At 31.7% G+C, this 8882-nt stretch overlaps 1 protein-coding gene across 1 annotated transcript in view; it reads left to right on the forward strand.

Annotated features, from left to right (window-relative positions):
• The first annotated feature begins 6204 nt into the window (after positions 1 to 6204).
• Positions 6205 to 8882, forward strand: part of LOC106472707 (desumoylating isopeptidase 2-like) — a 32961-nt gene continuing 30283 nt past the window's right edge. The window contains exon 1 of the mRNA XM_013933360.2: positions 6205 to 6247. The gene's annotated coding sequence lies outside the window, so the exon portion shown is untranslated. The remainder of the gene's footprint in view (positions 6248 to 8882) is intronic.

Consider the following 8882-nt stretch of genomic DNA (forward strand, 5'->3'; position numbering starts at 1 on the left):
ATATTCAAAATAAATAGAGGGTTAAAATATCATTGTATTTTTTTGAGTTATATTTTGGCACGAAGCTCAATTTAACACCTCGTTACAGAACAAACATTAACGACTCCTAAAAGACTATTATATACCCTACATAGTATATATATATATTGTATACGTATGTTCATTTGTACAGTTTTTCTTGAGGTAACATAATTCCGACGTTACGCACAACGCTAATATCCTATACTATAGCAATAGCGTCAATTGTGAAGCAGTTTTTGAATACGTCATAATACAATATTCACAATGGCATGTTTACTGCTCCATAGGCTCAGAGAATTATATCTAACTGTTATTAGAGTAGGTTCCTCCTTCTACAGTACTCACTGATTTCCCTGCAAATAACTGAAACAAAAAACAAAACAACAACAACAACAAAAAAAAAAAAAAAAGAAAGCAGGAGGCTCGCCAGAAAATATATTACAGAGTAAAAACCTGAGTTCTGCAATGTCGACTGAGTTTGAAGAAAAGAAAGAGACTAGACAAGAGGTATAACACAACGAACAACTATTTACTGCTAGAAATAAACGACGTTATAGCTCAAAAATGTAGTTTTTTATTTAACTAGACACTATAATTTTCGCTTTACAGCTTCTTCAGGAGCGTTCACTAAAACACAAACTGAAACTGAAAGTACAAAGCTTCAAAAACATAAGAAATGATAGCAGAACAATATGAAAATTTTACTAAATCTAAGACTTGTTATTAGCACAGAACCAAGAAAGCAATAGCGTTTGTACAGATATTGAAAATATAAAAGCAATAAGAAGCGGTAACAATTCGAAGCTAGGATTTTTTAAAGTTGTGGAATGCAAACTAATATACTAAATTAGACCAATAGCACAAATGAAATTCGTACGCACTTGTTAACAAGCAGAATACTCTACTATTCAAAAATGTAAAGTTTATTGTTCAAGTATTGAGTTCATTCTTAAAGACAAATTAATAAAAGGTTTAATAATATAGAGTTACAAACGTTGTTCTTCGTATGTACTCCATTTTTACACGTAAACTCAAGGGCATCTATGTTTAGAGTATGCATTTTAAGGAAGCGCTAAAACTACCATAAACAAGCTCTGTTTCGAAGCATGGAATAAAAACAGATTTCAATTAAAAGAATGTCAAACTGGCTCATTGAACATCTCAACATGTTTCAGCGATCAAGCGGGATTAAACGCTACAGAAACACGTAGTTGTTCATTGAACCTGGTGTTTTCAATAAATTCTTGTGCACTTTTTGATGTTGTGATGTTTTTTTTATTTAGTTAACTTACACATAAACTCCGTCTTTTATAGCAGTTAATAAACTTAACATCATATAGCTATTTCAATTTCAAAATAAGAAGTGTGTATAGTATGAAAAAGTGAAATATTATAATTATTATAATATTTACCATTCTTCAGGATACTCTGTTAATTTACATTACGAACATATTACTACTAATACTGTTTACTAACCTAGTTAATATAGGTTATAATTCTTGTTTGAAAAAGCCTTACAAGCGAAACATCTAAAAGAAAAAAATCAAATTATCTGTAGGTAACTTTTATATTATTTTTATTACACGTTTACCATCATAAGAGTACGAGTACATGGGCGAGCTGGCAACTCGATACAAAACAAAAGCTACTTTGAACAGACACTGAATATAAATGATACCCTAACATGTAAAGCCCTTCCAGTAAAGAATTACCTATTTCAAATCAATAGATAATTGATACCCTAACAAGTAAAGCCCTTCCAGTAAAGAATTACCAATTTCAAATCAACAGAAATACCGAACAGCCACTTAATGAATTCCAGATTGTGTTGTTATTATTTTACCTATTCATTAAGAATACTTATCTATGGTACAATTTTATAATGTCACTGTTTTGTTTTAATTTCTTTTAACATAAGGGTTTTGCAATACACATTTGTTAATGTAATATTATTAGACAACAAGGTTATGGTGTTCCAACAATGACATTATTCTCTAGTCTCGATCTACATGTAAAATTTGTTAATTAAATGGTAACTCCAGGTGGAAAACAATGAGCCACTGCTTTATAACAACTAAACAGCAAACTATGGACATTTCTCAATTTGAAGTTTAGACTTTTATAACATTTATATGAAAGGAATAAATGATATTACATATCACATCCATCCACTGATATACCCAGACGAGGCATCCAGTTTAAATACTTTTTAATTTAAGATTCATTTACTCAGCATTCTCGTTTCCTTCTCAAATGTTATATTGAGATTGAACTGCTCACGGTTTAATAGCTAGTGTGCCGGGTTGAACGTGTTCTGCACTTTCAGCTACGGGAATTATAAAACTGGCAGACAGTCCCGTTATTTGGTTCATATAGAGCTGAACAAAGCTCTTGTAGATACGAGTGCTGCTGGCTAGATGCCTCCCCTCTGGCCAGTGCTAAGTTCAAAACTAAGGACAGTTATATCTGAACCTCAGAGTTCTCTGACCTGGTTGTTTAGGTCATGCGCACTGTTAAAGTAGAAAATAACGCAACGGCACTAGCTAAAGAAACTGTACTGAAACAAGATTCAACAACCATTTTTAAATCTACTTCTGTTCTATAAGAATTATTTGCCTTCTATCAAGTTTTTATATTAGGTCGTCTTAATTTTTATAAAGGTATTCCATTCTTTGAAATGCAAACCTTTTATGCAGGATTATGGGTATTGGAATAATTATGCATTACTTGATTAAAACTGCATTTTGTGCAATCTTTTTTCAGTGCAAATAAAGTATGGTTTCACAAATATTCTTCATCATTTATTATAAATTATAAAAAATATCGGAGCCTCTTAGTGACTCCATGTTAAGGTTGAAGGTTTATGACGCTAACATCTGATGTCTGATCCTCGCAATGCTGACAACGAAGATAGGCCATTGCCCTAAAAGAAACAGCCAAAATTGGGTTAAAAATTTGATCTTTCCTGAGAAAAAATGCCATTTTTCTTAGGCGACTGATGAACACTCTCACTACAACATATGCAACATAAAGGATGTTATGTTTTGGGGCATCATTGAGTTCCTAGAAGTAATGATGACTAACTATATCTATACAGTATGTTCTACATTACAACAACCTTTTCCCAATAAAGTACATGTGATGCTCTAGTTGAATGATCTAGTTCCGCGAGTAATAGGGTGAGAGAAACTTAATGGCTCCATTGACGGCATTCTGTATTTAAAGTACACATACAATTTGTAATTAATTTTTGATGCTTTTCTATATTAACTAAGGGGGTAGGAAATACATTGTATATGCTTTTATACCACACTTAAATAAACATAGTAAATGATAGAAGAGCAACGTAAGAAAATTATAAAAATTCAAATACCTATTAGCAGAACAGAGCACAAAACACAATAACACTTTGAAATATATTTAACACATAAAAACACCTGGAGGGGCACTCAATAGAGCGCATATCTCCACCATGCAGCATTGATCATATTTCGCCCTCAAAAAATACGAAAAGTGTCTGTGTGTCCGTCGTTATCAACGGTCATTGAATATTTTTGGCAGGACAATGAGGAATAATGTTCTACATATGTCCACCAAGTTTCATTAAAATCCGACCATTTTTCATTGAGTTATAGAGCAAAAATAGTGTGAAAAATTGGTTCTTATGTTAAGAGAGAGAGATTTTTCTTATTTTCGTGACTAGCTGTAGCCTTGACTTTCCAAAACTAATCCCTTCTAAGTTGGGTCATAGTTCAAATGTACACCAACTTTCGTCCAAATCCATTTAGCCATTTTCGAGAAATCTTGCTGACAAACACACACACACACACACACAGGGATGAAAACATGACCTCCATCGACCTTCGGTGGACTAAAGAGGGGATTTTTATAGTTATTGAGATGAAGCTGACATATAGAATTATATAAAAACCTGAATGAAATTTATATGTATTTGTTAACAAATAGGATATTTTAATATTCAAAATTTAAACTGTATGACTTAAGATTTAATTCTAAATTTATTTGTAATGATAACTCAATAAAAGGTGTAACAATGTACCGTCGAGGTTACAAACGCTGTATTTTTTCTCAGCGAGATAACAGTAGCTGTACACGTGAAATGTATGTTATATAAATATATTTATATTTATTTGCTTTAAAGTTACTTTTTCAATACAAAACGAAAATTTTAGTAGAATATTAGTTATCAAATACCGTGTTTTAATACAACTACTAATAACTTCCGTTGTTTAAAGCTTGACATTGTTGATTTATGTAGTTGTGAAGCAATTATTTATTGTGAATAAACTTTGTGCTTGTGAATACAGGTGCCATTGTATTTTTTACTGGACTCTAATTATTTCCATCAAAATTCTCCCACAGCAAAATCACTGGCATCTCTATGTAATATGAGTGAATATTCAAAAGTTGGGTATACTAATACAGGAGTATTAGTTAATGTTCAATTTGTTGAATGCATGTTTAAAATCAGCAGGCCAACAAAACTTATGTAGTTTTTCAAGTAATTTCTGGAGAGTATGAAATATACCATAGAACTATTTTACAAAACAACGAAAGTAAGACCACAGTCAAAGAAATACTCTTAGCACACATAAGTATTGGCCAGTTCTGAACAGATTCAATTCTAGATGGGTCTGTTGACAAACAAAATGGGTTGATTCAATGCTAGCTTAAAGCAAGACACAAAGTACAACTCACTCACTGCTTCACTGCTTCTCATATTTACAATCTACTTTTGTATCTCGATATTTCCATCTGTTGACTTAAGTGGTTGTTGTGAACCCATTATTACATTCATTACAACTTTACACTTTTCGTTTTTGAACCACATATTTTATTACCTTACAACTCACTAAGTATTAGCCTTAAACAGTATTATCGGTAAATCTGTATCGCTTGCTGTACAATTACTGCTAAGTTTTTAACATAGCAAATTTCAACGAGTCTCAAAACTAGGACTTGACTTAATGACCAGAACCTTCTTGAAAGTTTAATAAACTATACCTTGATAAGTCGCAACTTGAAATGAAACCATCTTCCAATCAGAAATTTTATATTTTCTAAACCATTATCTTTGTAATATATTCAGATGATATGAATATAATTTGAACTTCACCAGATAGGTCCGCTGAATAACAGGAGATTCGCTTAAGATACTGATTACGGAGTAATACTAAAAGTATTACTTAACTGAGTCATAATGTTAGTTGGAATAACTAGACTGGGAACAAACTGAAATACGAATTGTTCAGTATTTATTACCATAAATGTAAAACACAAACATAGCGAGGGTACTTCTTTTATGGAACAACAGTCTGTCGCTTTTATACGACTCTTTCTTTAAATGAAGCTACTTCTTCCAAATCGTGTTCCAGACTGACATATCTAAGGTTTCTTAGATTCCAAGAAACCTCGCATTTACCCAATGAGACGTACGTTACTATGTGACTGGTCATTCTTATTACACATAGATGGGGCCCGAACATTTAGATATGAAATGAACAGCCATTGAAGGAATTACTGTCGACGTCTTTACACAATATGGCATTAATTAAACAAAGTTCTTCACGGGTGGTAAGAGGTATTACCTACTTCGCAAATAGCAAAAGAAAAAAATCAACAACACAAAAACAAAGGTAACTTGGAAGACGGTGAAGTTAATGGTGTTCTTGCCACGTGTTATATGAAACCTGCACATATTTAGAATAATTATTATAATACTATAAGGAGATTCTACACGTGTATATTCATATACCGCACCGGCTTCTACCCAATTTTTATTATTCCACCTGTTTTTAATCAAGTTTTTATGCGAAACCTTATTAGAAAATTTATGTAAATTCTGAAGCATAGTATGCACTACACTGAACATTGAGAGAAGATACTTTTGTTCTAAAGTTTGTATGTTTTTGTTTCATTGTACGAACGTTAAGTACACAGTATTGTGTCAGTATACTATTTTATTTACATTATGTGGTGTTTTAATTTATGCAAATTAAGAATAAAATCATATTTTTTAAAAGTTAAGAATCGCTTTTACTTATCTATAAGTGTTTCGCAGATACCAGAGTTTGTGTTGAATAATTTGAAAACAAGATATCATGTACTATTTATTTTTTCTATTTTACGTTTAAGTGATATTTGTTACGCTCGATAGGTTCCACTAGCATCGTTTGAGCTGACGGTAGTCCTAAACGAAATAGAAGTAAGTTATAAAGTATTGTTATTTTTATGTCAGGATTAATACAAAAGAACTTATAAATAAGGACATATGGTAGTAGGTAACTCTGCATTGTATAAGAAAGAATTTGAGTTTGTTGCTATAGATTGGAAATTATTTTATTAGTGTATGTTGTAACTAATCTTAATTGTCATTATTCCGACTCACAGTCATACTGTGACTCACACTCGCAGAGATTCTGAGAAGTAAGATGAGACTGAGATTACAGTATCGCTACTTCAATACTGGTACTCTAATGTTAATAATAGTGTTGTAAGAATATTTCGGTTTTTGCCTTATCCATTAGACAAAGCCCACTTACGTCATATTTCGCAATACAGTAGCAGCACTTCAGACTGTACTCAGTTTGCAAATTGTAGTGCAGTACTACTCACTACTACTAGTACTCAGTAGTGCTAATAATATTTCTGAAACCCTAAGCATGAATAATTGGCAGATTATGGATGATTTTAATTAAGGTTAAATTTAATGAGAAAAGAAGGTAATTTTTCATATCAATAAGGAAATATGTATACTTTACTACTTCTAGTAATAATATAAGGTAGGTTGGTGTAACATATCAATTATCATTATCAATGTAGTTAAAAATAAAAGGAAAATAATTATACTTCTTACTTTAAAAGTTAAATGATCCAAACTGTTTCATATGTTTGTACAATTTTAAACACTAAAAATTTACATGTTTTTTATTTTAATTTCCAAAGTTTCTAATTATCAAATTCAAAGTTCAAGATGTACCATAAGAGTTCTTTAGAAATGAACGTTATGTATTAATAGTATAGTGGCAGCTTTCATTTCTGTGCTATGATAAAATTTATCACAGAACACAAAATGGTTCATAATTTTTAATTTTTTTTGTTCACAAATTAGATCATTTGTTAGGGGGAAAAATATCTTTTTAAAACTAAGATTTTGTTTCATAAAAAAATCCATAAATTTCTTCAAAAAATTTAGTAACTTATGAATCAACTTGCAGATTGTTATTGTAAACATTATTTTTATAAAATTCATCCATACCTTTCTACCCCGTATTTCAGCAGTATCATTGAGCATGTATGACTTTAATTCATGACTTTGAAAGAGGATTAACAGATGTTCAAAATGATATTACATTCAGTAACTTTCAATCATTTTCTGATAAACTGATGAGCCAATGTTGACAAGATAATATCTCAGAAACTGCCATTTTATTTAAGTGATAAAATAAGCACATACAAACAGAGGTTGAGTCTATCACTTGTGACTAATTTTAGGTATTTTGGCATTGTTTTTGAAACAAAAATTAGGGCTGTGCTTTTACATCAACTAGTCAGTAGGTATATTAATCCCTTTGTTAACAGTTTGACCATTTAAGACAACTTGTAATTCAGGCAGAAAGATGATAATTATCTGAAATATTATTGTTTAAATGCTACCCAGCTCTTGGCCTAATAGGTTGGTGAGTTGACATGAAATATATTAATAGATATAATAAATAGTAAATATATTAACAGTGATAATAAATAAGTTTCATTGATTGGAAGCAATGTTTTTAACTGGGGACGTGGAATGTTTGAAACAAATTCTTGTTCAAGAGATAAAATGCTAGAATTATCTACTTGTCCTTTTTAAAATCTACTTGTTTTATCCCACAAAACACACACAAAAAGTAGAAGATAATGTTTATGATTGTTCTTATACTGAACAATCAGCACAATTGATACAGTGCTATTAGCAGCTCAGTTTTTCTGGAATGGGATGTACTGCATTCATCTAAGATCTATATATTTGTTGATGAATTTTATAATTTTTGATCATTAGAATTTTTCAGTGCAGCATTTGAACTGATAAAAAAAAATGTTTGTATTAATGCTGCCGGAACTAAATATGGATATATGTGTACATAGAATACATTATTGTAGTTTTATTAAGTGATATGTTTGTCTTAGAGATGCAGTCAACTTCTTCAGAAGTCCCACTTTAAATAAAAAAAAAAAAAACTATAATAGTAATGTTGCATTAATTTAAATACATTTGTTGCTTTGTGTGTGAATGAGAAATATGTACACAGCATGGTCACAAATGAAACAGACACCACTTTTTCAGAAAAAATGAAATTTTTCAGTCATATTCACATGAATTGATATAATATCTAGTAGATCTTCCTTTCGCTTCGTGGAGTTCGTTGATCCTTTGGGGCATCGTGAGAATCTTCTTGTCTATTTTAGATTGTGGGATTTTTTGCCCACTCTTGCTTCAAAACTTGGAGTAGATCGCTCTTCAAAGTTGGCTTTTTTTTATTGTTTCTTGACTTGCCGGTCGAGTATGGCCCAGAGGTTTTCGATGGGGTTCAGGAGATTGGCTCGGCCAGGGCATCTTCTGGATACCATTTTCTTCCTGCCATTTTTGGGTGTTTCTAGCAGTGTGACACGGTGCTCCATCTTCCTGGAACAACGTTGTGTTCTTCTACACGAAACCGAGGAATAGTGGCAAGAGTCCTTCCTCCAATATTTCGACGTATTTCGCAAAAATTTATGTTGCCAACGCACTCCACTAAGCTCGATCTCATACCAACCCAAACAGCTCCCCAAACCATTACGCTGAAACCACCAAGCTTCAC

Source organism: Limulus polyphemus, unplaced genomic scaffold (genome assembly GCF_000517525.1).
Source record: "Limulus polyphemus unplaced genomic scaffold, Limulus_polyphemus-2.1.2 Scaffold123, whole genome shotgun sequence".
Lineage (NCBI taxonomy): Eukaryota > Metazoa > Arthropoda > Merostomata > Xiphosura > Limulidae > Limulus > Limulus polyphemus.